Genomic DNA, 12,466 nt, shown 5'->3' with positions numbered 1-12,466 from the left:
CTCAAAATAATCACTACAATAATAATAATTATAAGGGTATCTGTAAAGCACCTTTCCTCTGTGCCAAGCACTATATTGAGCAGTGGGGTAGCTATAAGATAATCAAGTCAGACAGAGCCTCTGGTCCACAAGGGGCTCACAGTCTAAATAGGAGAGAGAATGGGTATTGACTCCCCATTTTGCAGATGAGGTAACTGAAGCCCAGAGAAGTTGACCGAGGTTAGAAACAGAGCAGGTCCACTTCCCAGTAGGCCATGCCGCCCATTATGCTTGGCGTAGTGGATAGGGCACGTGCCTGGGGGTCTGATGGTCTTTGGTTCTAATCCCAGCTCTGCCACATGTCTGCTGTGTGACCTTGGCCAAGTCACTCCACTTCTCTGTGCCTCAGTTACCTCATCTGTAAAACAGGGATTGAGACTGTGAGCTCTAAGTGGGACAAAGGACTGTGTTCAACCTGATTTGCTTGTATCCACCCCAGGGCTTAGTACAGTGCCTGGCACATAGTAAGCACTTAACTATTACCGTTATTAAGAGAAGTAGCATGGCTTAGTGGAAAGAGCTTGGGAGTCAGAGGTCATGGGTTCTAATTCCAGCTCTGCCACTTCTCAGCTGTGTGACTTTGGGCAAGTCACTTAACTTCTCTGTGCCTCAGTTATCTCATCTGTAAAATGGGGATTAAGACTGAGCCCTACATCAGACCATCTGATTACCTTCTATCTACCCCAGTGCTTAGACCAATGCTTGGCACATAGCAAGCGCTTAAATACTATCTATACTATAATGACTAATATTATTAGGCATTCCCAAGTTAACTTCCTCCCCCCTACATCCCACATCAACTTCCATCTACCATTATCTGTACTGACTGATTTAAATACACTGAGAAAAGAGCACTAATTTATTCATTCACCCATTTTTCTGTGCTTTTTTTTTTTTTTAGAATAAGTTTAATCTCTTTTCCCTTCTTAATTGTACAAGATCTCATGATGGCCTCCCCTGTTAAGATCCACCAGGCAGGTATCATACTTTTTATTACTATGGTTCAATCCCAAGCGCTTAAAGGCATGGAAGCAGTCCAGCCTAGAGGATAGAGTTTGCACCTGGAAGTCAGAAGGACCTGGGTTCTAATCCCCACTCAGCGACTTGGGCAAATCACTTCACTTCTCTGTGCCTCAGTTCCCTCATTAGTAAAAGAAGGATTAAGACTGTGAGCCTAACTTCATATTGCACTCTCCCAAGTGCTTATTACAGTGTTTTGCACACAAAGTACTCACAAAATACGACCATGAATGCATGAATGAATGTGGGACAGGCATTCTGTCCTACCTGATTAGCTTGAGAAATAGAGTGCCTGGCACATAGTTAGTGCTTAACAAATACCGTTAAAAAAAAATTCACAGAATCGCAAACAGAATAAACCCACCAGCCACCTCCACCACTTATGAGCACATTTATACCCAACCCAGGTACTTGGGAATCCACGTTAATGCCATTGAACATCTGATCATTTTGTTTACTCTGCTTGTCGACACTGCTCTATCTCCCGCATCAGAATGCAAAGTCCTTCTGAGCTGGAAATGTGTCACTGCTTTGTTTTGTACTTCCCAGGGCCTAGTGAGAAGCAGCGTGGCTCAGTGGAAAGAGCACGGGCTTGGGAGTCAGAGGTCATGAGTTCGAATCCTGCCCCTGCCACCTGTCAGCTGTGTGACTGTGGGCAAGTCACTTCACTTCTCTGTGCCTCAGTTACCTCACCTGTAAAATGGGGATTAACTGTGACCCTCATGTGGGACAACCTGATTACCCTGTATCTACCCCAGCGCTTAGAACAGTGCTCTGCACATAGTAAGCGTTTTACAAATACCAACATTATTATTAATGGATAGAGCTCGGGCCTGGGAGTCAGAAGGACCTGGGCTCTAATTCCGGCTCCACCATATGTCTGCTCTGGGACGTAGAGAAAGTCACCTCATGCCTCTGGGCCTCGGTTACCTCATCTGTAAAATGGGGATTGAGTCCGCGAACCCCATGTGGAACAGGGACTATATCGAACCTGATTAGCTTGTATCTGCCCCAGCACTTAGAACAGTGCTCGACACATAGTAAGCTCTTAATAAATATCATTATTACTACCGGCCTTCATTAGGGACTCTCACGGGGCTAGCTCACAGCTCAGAAGCCTTGTTCTCCTTATCGGAAGACTGTTTGCCACTGGCCAATAGTCTGATGTTCCTAGATCCGCTTGCTTTTTGCTTTGAGTTTGCTAGGTTTAGGTCTGTGTGTGCATGGTCAGGTTAAGATTCACCAGCTATGGTCTTTTAATGAACCAGTGAGTCAGTCAAATTTTAGAGATGCCATTTCTCTTCCTCTTTGTTGTTCAAGATGAGTGGAGCGTTTCAAAATTGGACTGCTCAGAAATGGTGAATGTAAATTGAAGAAATTGGGGAATGTTTACTAAAAGAATCAGATTTGAAAACAACTGGCCTCTCTCTATATACATATGCATTAATGCATTACAATATATATTACATGTATATATATAGAATATATATTCACAATCACATTGCTCATTTACATACACTACTGAACATACTGCTGTATAAGTATATATGTATACTACTTTCTATCTACTTACACATAACACGCACACTAGAACTCCTTAAATAGAAATATTAAAAACAAAATTACAAGTATTGAGCTGTAAAAAAAGGTGTAAATTTTCCTAATGGTACCAAGAACATTAAAATAATTCCTATCCACTCAGCAATTATGCTTTCTCTCTCTATTCTATTTACCATCTTTCACTCCTGCACGATTAAATCTGAGCTTACGTACCCACGTACTAATATGAAGAGCTTTATAATGTTATTTTCCTTGCCTTATCAACAATGATTATCTCTTGAAATTATTGTGAAGGCTTTGTGACAGAGCATACACTAAAATTGAAAGTAATCTAATTTACTGAAAATCATGTAAAAATTAGCAAAGTTTTTAATGTGGTTTCTCAGATTGATTAATTTATGCAACGGGATTGGTCGACATTTTTCAAAAACACACAAGTCACACAGTGCAGGAGCCCTTTACTTCGCATCTGCAAAGTTAAGCACTTGTAAAAAGAGATATTGTCTTCCTGTTTCAATACTGCAATGGAATTAATTCCAGAAAGGTCTTGCAGGTCAAAAGGTACTTTAAGCCTGATAAAATCTTCTTGGCTTTTATATGGCACTATGGCATTATTTTTGCAATGTTCAAAGTTGCTATAAAATTGAACGGCATATGGAAAACACTTCCCAGAAAGACAGGGACTCCGGTCAGATATGCATTAGAAAATTCTTCAGAGTGAGAGGGTGATGGTGGTGTTTAGGGTTTTTTTTTTTCCTCAGACCCCATCACCTCTCTCCAAGAAGCCTTCACCAATTGAATCCTCATTTCCTCTAATAATAATAATAATGATGGCATTTGTTAAGCGCTCACTACGCGCAAAGCACCGTTCTAAGCACTGGGAAGAATACAAGCTGATAAGGTTGTCCCACGCGGGGCTCACAGTCTTAATGCCCTTTTTACAGATGAGATAACTGAGGCACTGAGAAGTTACGTGACTTGCCCAAAGTCACACAGCTGACAAGCGGCGGAGCCAGAATTTGAACCCATGACCTCTGACTCCCCAGCCCGTGCTCTTTCCTCTGAGCCATGCTGCTTCTCTATACACCTTCCCTCCTACATCACCTTTGCAAGTAGATCTGTATACTTTGAGCACTTGATATTCATCTTACCCTCAGCTGCAGAGCACTTGGGTACGTATCCTTATATTCTCCCGTTTCCCCTCTTTCTAAAAATAATAATAATAATGTTGGCATTTGTTAAGCACTTACTACGTGCCAAGCACTGTTCTAAGCGCTGGGGGAGATACAAGGTGATCAGGTTGTCCCACATGGGGCTCAGTCTTCATCCCCATTTTGCAGATGAGGGAACTGAGGCCCAGAGAAGTGAAGTGACTTGCCCAAAGTCACACAGCTGACAAGCGGCAGAGCCGGGATTTGAACCCATGATCTCTGACTCCCAAGCCCGGGCTCTTTCCACTGAGCCACGCTGCTTCTCTAATCTAATCTATTTCAATGTCCATATTCCCCAATAGACTGTAAACTGCTTCTGGGCAGGGATCGTAGTGCAATATAGTCTCCCAGGCAGTCATTACAGAACTCAATAAAGACCACTGACCGGTTAATTGCTGTTAGGAGAATGTCATTCAAGCATAAACTCAAGTTAGGGCATTATGAGAAGCAGCATGGCTTAGTGGAAAGAACATGGGCTTGGGAGTCAGAGGTCGTGGTTCTAATCCCGGCTCCGCCACTTGTCTGCTGTGTGACTTTGGGCAGGTGGCTTCAATCTCTGTGCTTCAGTTACCTCATCTGTAAAATGGGGATTTAGACTGTGAGCCCCACGTGGGCCAACCTGATTACCTTGTATCTATCTCAGCTCTTAGAACAATGCCTGGCATATAGTAAGCGCTTAAATACTATCGTTACTATTATTATTATTAGAGGATGGTGGCCCTTCCTCCACAACCCAACCTGAGATATAAGCAGCATGGCATAGTGGATAGAGCACAGATCTGGGAGTCAGAAGGCCATGGGTTCTAATTCTGACTCCGCCACTTTGCTGTGTGACCTTGGGCAAGCCACTTTTCTGTGCTGGGCATCAGTTACCTCATCTGTAAAATGGAAATCAAGACTGTGAGCTCTGTATGGGACAGGGACTATGTCCAACCCAATTTGCTTTTATCCACCCCAGCACTTAGTACAGTGCCTGGAACAAGGTAAATGCTTAACGAATATCTTTATTATTATAGCCCTGCTTTTTAATAAGTCACAGGGTGCCTAGTTGGAAAAGCTGAGTTGCTGTTCCCAAAATGCCACAAGGAGAGGATTAGGGGTCAGACTCTCATACACCAAGACCCGGGGCTATAGCCGGGAGCGGCGTGGCCTAGTGGGAATACTACTGGCCTGGGAGTCAGAAGGACCTGGGTTCTAATCCCAACTCCCCCACTTGTCTTCTGTGTGACCTTGGGTGAGACACTTGGCCTCAATTTTCTCACCGGTAAAATGGGGATTGGATTAAATCCCACTCCTTCCTATTTAGACTTTGAGCCCTATACACTGTATTGGATTCTCCCAAGAGCTTAGAACTGTGCTCTGCACACAGTAAGTACTCAATAAATTTGATTGATAGTTTGACTGATCTTGTATCTACTCCAGCACTTATGTCAATGCTTGGTACTTAAGTGCTTAAGTTCCATGATAGTTATTTTTATACAACTGCCTGAATGAAAAATCTAAATGAATCAACATTCCTGAAAATTCCAGCAGCATCACCACCTCCTGGACTTCTCCGGGCATACAAAGCGCAAGAGTCGGGCAGACCGGGCCCAGGAGATGCAGCTGGGGAAGCAACTGGATTTTTCCATTCTCATTTATAAATATGAGAAGCAGCAAGGCCTAGTGGATAGAGCATGGGCTTGCGAGTCAGAAGGACCCGGGTGCTAATTCTGACCCCACCACTTGCCTGCTGGATGACCTTGTCCAAATTGCTTCAGTTCTCTGGGCTTCACGTCATCTGTAAAATGTGGATGACACGTGTGAGCCCCAAGTGGGACATGGACTATGCCCAACCTGATTACTCTGTATCTACCCCAGTTCTAGTAAAGTGCCTGGTACATAGTAAAGGCTTAACAAATACCATCCAAGAAAAAAAAAAACAAAACAATTATTTGCCTCTGCTGCTGCTATGCTTCTGAAGGGACTCTGGTGGGAAAAAAAAGTTCCTTAGAGCCCTGCAAGAAGCTGAGCAGTGGCAAACGTAGGAAAGAATGGTAAACACAGCTCCTGCCATCCCCAAGTTTGAGCCTCATCTGATAGCTTAGCAAGGATAACAACAGATGACAGTTGGCTAACCCAACTGCTAGCATCACTGTGGCCAAGCTGGAGACAGAACATGGATGTGCCTCTTTGCAGAGGCAAATGTCTCCATATGTATGCATGGATTCATTTCATGTGTTGTCTGCATGGGGGGAGGGGGGGCAGAAGGGGTTGGGGGGGGGTGTCTTTCGGTCTATTTGATGCTACGGTGCAGAAAGGAAGGGATTTTTTTGTTGTCGTTTGTCGAGGAAGCAAAGACCAGCAGAGGCAAAGGAGAACATCCTAAATGGAATCTGGTGCAAGAACAGGTCATTTCTTTAAATAATAATTAAAACTGTGGGATTTGTTAAGCATTTACTCTGTGCCGGGCACTGAACTAATTGCTGGGGTGGACACCAGAAAATCAGGTTGGACACAGTCCCCGTCCCAACTTGAGGCTCATAGTTTTAATTCCCTTTTTACAGATGAGGCAAGTGAGGCACAAAGAAGTGAATCGATTTGCCTCAGGTTACAGAGCAGACAACCGGCAGCGCCGGGATAGAACGCAGGTCCTTCTGACTCCCAGGCCCGTGTTCCATCCGCTAGGCTAAGCTGCTTCAAAAGAATCTTCTCTACTTTTCTGAGGTGTCTTTGTTTCTTCTACTAGGTCCAAGTTGGCTGTTAGAGTTTGGTCATCACTCTCTGATTGAGTCAGAGATTGATTGTGTAATCCCCATTCACAATACTCCCCAGTATTTCCTCATCGTTACATATTCACCTCACCAAAGCTGACAAACGCCTGCTTTATCACTGGGCAAATTATGCATTCTGAGCATATCCCAGGGTACACCGATCATAAGAGGGGCTAATAAAGAAATGTTATGTAAGTTCCTTGGATGAAATGGGCAAAGATTGCTTTTCCTTCCCACATCCCGAGTTGTGTTGCCAGCCAAAATCACAGTTCTATTCAAAAGAAAAAGGCAAAAAATACTGCCTTAAAAAGAATAAAAACACATCAGACTCTGACGGTGTTGTCTAAACATACAGGGTGGAGGGTTTTTTTGCTTCTAAATCATAGTCTTCCCTATAAACACCAAATGTCCTTGACTAAAAAAGGTGGATAAACCTTTTTGACTGAAAGGTTTGTTATCATTCCCTAGTTGAAACTAGTATTTTCCTGCAACCTACACAGCCCAAATTATACACAATGCTATAGCCACAGTAGATCATGTTTAAAGCAAAGTTGATGTACTGCAGGGGGGTTTGGTTTTCACCTAGTGACTGGGCTGGAATCCTCCTCTGATCACAATTTTATCTAGCTTTCAAATGCATCCATTGATTTCACATACCATCCCCCTACTAGGCCTCTGAGTTACAAGTCGGTCAGGTAGTCAGTCCTTATTTATTGAGCGCTGTGTGTAGAGCACTGTACTAAGCTCTTGTTGTTGGACATGCTGTCGAATCATGTCCAACCCATAATGATGTCATGGACACATCTCTCCCAAAATGCCCCACTTCGATCTGTAATCGTTCTGGTAGTGGATCCATAGAGAGTTTTCTTGGTAAAAATACAGAAGCGGGGTGATTCACCATTGCCTCCTTCCAAGCAGTAAATGAGTCTCTGCCCCTGTCTCCCGTGCTGCTGCTGTCCAGCATGGGTGAGTTTTGACTTGTACCAGATTGCCTTCCACTCGCTAACCACTGCCCAAACTAGAAATGCAGTGGATAGGCCTCTGCTTGACCCTCCCTCTCATAACCAAGGTTGGTCGCGTACTGGAAATTCTCCAGGTGCGACCGAGACGATACTAAGCGCTTGGGAAAGTATAATTTCAAAATATCACAGACGCATTCCCCGCCCACGAGTTGACCGTCTAGAGTGAGGGCCAACTAAAAAAGCCTAGTGGACCCCTTTCCCAAAGAGTCACAGCTTGGAGGGTCCTGAATGGACCCGATTCCTTACCACTGGCTTTAAAGCACTCAATCGGCTGGCTCCATCCAACCTCACACCTCACTCATCTCCTACGACAGCTCAGATGGCACAGTCCACTCCTCTAGCACCAGCTTACTCACTGTGCCCCTATCTTGTCTATCTCGCCACCGATCCCTTTCCCACATCCTCCCCCTAGCCTGCAACTCCCTCCCCCTCCATAAATGCCACACTGCCACTCTCTCCGCCTTCAAAGGATCGCCAAAGTCACATCTTCTCCAAGAGGCCTTCCCTGATTAAGCCCTCTTTTCCATGGCCTGCTCTCCCTTCTGTATCTATGCACTTCGATCTGTGGTCTTTGGACATTAGATATTCGCTCCAACCCCACAGCACATATATAATTATATATTGTAATTACTCATTTATACGAATGTCTGCCTCCCTCTATAAGCTCCTAACGAGTAGAGAACGTGTCTGTTAATTCTGTTGTATTGTACTCACCCAAGCACTTAATATAGTGTTCTGCACTCAATAAATACAACTGATTGATTGATCGAAGACTTAAGAAAGAAGACGGACCTATAGTTCACAGAAACTGGGTTCTAATTCCTGTTCCTCTGCTTGCCTGCTGTGTGACACGTCAATTCACTTTTCTGGGCCACGGTTTCCTCATCCGTGTAAAATGGGGATTCAATTCCTATTCTCCCTCCTACTTAGACTGTGAAGCATTTACAATGCACTAAGCACTGTTGGAAGTGCCAGGGTAGGTAGACTGTCCTTGCTCCACAGAAGGTTCACCAATGCCACAGTTACTATTACTATTGTTTAGATTATTGTTTGAGGCACTGGGATGGAAACCCCATTATATTATACTTTCCTAAGAGTGTAGGACATTGCTCTGCATATAGTAAGCGCTCCTTAAATGTCTGATTAATTAATGTGAGAACAGATTTGACCACAGACTTCCCAGCGTTAATCCATGATCCAGGTTTCTGAGAAGAACATAACGGAATGGAAGGAGGAGAGGGTGTCAGACCCGCTCCCGGGAGCATTTCCTAGACCAGTAAATCTGATCCTTCATGCCAGATGGGATGATCATAACGATGATAGCATGGTCTAGTGGATAGAGCACAGGCCTGGGAGTCAGACAGAGCTGGGTTCTAATCCCAGCTCTGCCGTTTATCTGCTGAGAAACTACGGGCAAGTCACTTGACTTCTTTGTGCCTCCGTCACAGCATCTATCAAATGGGGATTAAGACGGTCTTAATTCTGTGAGCCCCACATTGGACAGGGACTGGGTCCAACCTGATTATGCTGTATCTACTCCAGCACTTAGAGCAATGCTTGACACAGAGTAAGCATTTAACAAATACCATCATCATTATTATTATGATGATAAAATTAGTGGTATTTAAGTGCTTTTCTTCATGCCTGGTCCTGTACTAAGTGTGGAGCAGATAAAAGGCAGCCCTATCAGGCATAATCCCAGTCCCTTCCAGGGTTCACGGTCTAAGAAGGAGGGTTACTGAAACCTCGTTTTACAGATGAGGAAACCACAAGACTTAGAGAAATAAAATGAATTGCCACAAGGCCACAGCATCACACAGGTGGAGGAGGTGGAATTAGAACCCAGGTCTCCTGACTCCCAGGGCCAGACTCTTTCCATTAGGTCGCGATGCTTCTCTAGGTCTAAATGGCCCAAGCTTATGGGTTTTCTCTCACAGAGTACCTTTGAGCGTATGTGCACGTCAGAACCTTGCTGAGAAGGGAGAATGAATGGAGGGGCAACAATAAATGAAATTCCATGTGTTTCAGTACCCAGTAGAGCTACTAAATTTTTGAACTTGATTTACGTGTTCTGTTGAGGATCAAGAGAGACTGCCAAGGTTCCAGGGAAGTCCTTACCTGGTCATGGGCAGAATGCTCTACTCTCGCAAAGAGACAAATGAACCAACAGTCTGAGAGGAAGTCTTTCTTTTGATCGAGTGAGAAGAGATATGATAATAATAATGGTATTTATTAAGCACTTACTGTGAACCAGGCACTGTACTAAGCACTGGAGTGGATACAAGAAAATCTGGCTGGACACGATCCCTGATCCTATGTGGGGCTCATGGTCCCCCTTAAGGATGAGGTAACTGAAGCCCACGGAAGTGAAGTGACTCACCTAAGGTCACCCAGCAGACAAGAGGTGGAGCTGGGTTTAGAACCCATGACCTTCTGACTCCCAGGCCCATGCTCTAGCCACTCTGCCATGACCATACAATAAATCACTGCGGTTGTTTTTCCTTTCATCCACCTGCCCCTACGGATACATGTCACATCTCTGATAGAGATCATCAATGACTACAGGGTTTCCCTGATTAATGCCTTCTTTAGTTAAAATACCTAGCTTAATTGAAACCCCTTCTTGGAGACAGGACATCATCTCCTTCCCTACTCCTGAGCACGGACTCAGTGTCGAGACGGGGATGGGTGATGTGGCTGGAGAAACTGTCTGAGACCCAGAAGCCTGGTTAAAATGGATGAGGGAAGGAGAATATTGCGGACATCATTTCCTAAATTTAAAAAATGCAATCGAGTGATATCTTGGCCTAGTGGAAAGAGTACAGGCCTGGGAGTCGGGTGACATGGCTTCTAATCCCAGCTGCACCATTTACCTGCTAGGTGATTGTTTTTATTTATGGTATTTGTTAAGCACTTACTATAGGCCAGGCATTGTACTGGGGTAGATATAAGCCGATCAGGTTAGACACAGTTCACGTCTCAAATGGGGCAAACAGTCTGAATCCCCATTTTACAGATGAGGGAACTGAAGCACAGAGAAGTGAAGTGCCTTGCCCAAGATCACACAGAAGACAAGTGGCAGAGCTGAGATTAAAACCCAGGGCCTTTGTCTCCCAGGCCCTTGGTCTATGCACTAGGCCATAGTGCTTCTTGGGCAAGTCACTTAACTTCCTAGTACTTCAATTTCTTCATCTGTAAAAGGGGGATTCAATTCATTATGTGATCTTCCTCCTACTCAAAATATGATCCCCATTGAGGTATAGGGACTACTGCGTCTTACCTGATGAACCTTTCTCTCCCTTAGTACATGGAACAGTGGTTCACGCATAGTAAACACTTAAATACTATTTTTAAAAAAATCAAACTGTCCACTCAATCCCTCCATCCCCTCTCCCACTACAGCGTGGTCTTTGTGGTCTTACCCAGGGCCCCCTTGAAGGGATCGGAGCCCTTCCAAGTGTTCAGTACAGTGCCCTGCAAATAGTAAGCACTCAATAAATACCATCCATGAGGATGACTCTCAGATCTACAACAGGGTTGATGCACTGCAAATCACATCCTGATTTTCCACATCATCAACTTGCCGATAATCAAAACTTTAAGACCCAAATGAATCTAACAACAAACTACGGGGAAACATTGATGCTCTTCTTAGGAAACTTGATCACCTCCTAGGAAAAGACACATTCCATTGTAGAAGTAGCATAGCTCAGTGGTAAAAGCATGGACTTGGCAGTCTGAATTCAGGGGATCTAATCCCCACTCTGCCAGTTGTCAGCTGTTTGACATTGGGCAAGTCACAACTTCTCTGTGCCTCAATTACCTCATCTGTAAAGTGGGGATTAACACTGTGAACCCCATGTGGGACAACCTGATTATCTTGTACCCCCCAGTGTTCAGAACAGTGCTTGGCACATAGTAAGCATATAAATGCCATCATCATTATTTTTATTATGCCAGATGATTGTCTCAGCATCAGATTGCAATGTGGTTGCTTCAGGATACTAACTGCACTAGAGTGAAAACCTTCAAAAGGTGAAAAGACACATTTTCCCCTGGATAGATAGGCCTGGGAATCAGGAGGACCTGGATTCTAATCCTGGCTCCTCCACTTGTCTATTGTGTGACCTTGAACAAATCTCAATTTTTCTTCCCTCAGTTACCACATATACAACTCCAACTTGGACCATGAGCCCTACGTGGACCAGGGACTGTGTCCAACCTGATTATCTTATATCTACTCCAGTGTTTAGAACAGTGCTTGACACACAGTAAGGGCTTAACAAATACCAGAACCATGAACAAATGCTATTAAAAACACACACACACACACACACACAATTGTAGAATGAGAATAAGTCAGGAAAAATGAGCACTTTTAAAAACTGTGATGGGTGTGGTTCATAGAATTAGGAAAGAAGAGCAATGTTATCCCAGACCAAACAAGATAAAGGTAAGTTTAGACAATGAAATTGCTTGAGATGATCCATTATTTGGAGAAAATAGCATGTCTTTTTCAAAGCCCACCTGGAATGTATTACAGCTAGGATAAATCAGAGGAGTAGTGGCAGGGAAAAATATCCTCATTTCCCAGCCGGTGACCTATATTATTGGCAACTTTAGTATGTTATGATGATGTTAAAACAGCCAGTACATTTCCAATTCAGACTGATGCTGCACAAAACATAGAGCTGATGCTCTTTGGAAATCTGAAGAGTTCTTTTCTCTGAGAGAGCCATTGATATTTACAGTAAGCTTACAGAATGGAAAATACATTTGGGCTGGTTCAAATGTCCTCGGATGAAGTGGTATTTCTATAAGAGACCACATAGCGTGTTGAACTGACAGATCACCAAACCCA

Source organism: Ornithorhynchus anatinus, chromosome 6, assembly GCF_004115215.2.
Source record: "Ornithorhynchus anatinus isolate Pmale09 chromosome 6, mOrnAna1.pri.v4, whole genome shotgun sequence".
Taxonomy (NCBI): domain Eukaryota; kingdom Metazoa; phylum Chordata; class Mammalia; order Monotremata; family Ornithorhynchidae; genus Ornithorhynchus; species Ornithorhynchus anatinus.
The sequence above is the reverse complement of the archived record's forward strand: the minus strand, read 5'-3'. Positions refer to the sequence as shown.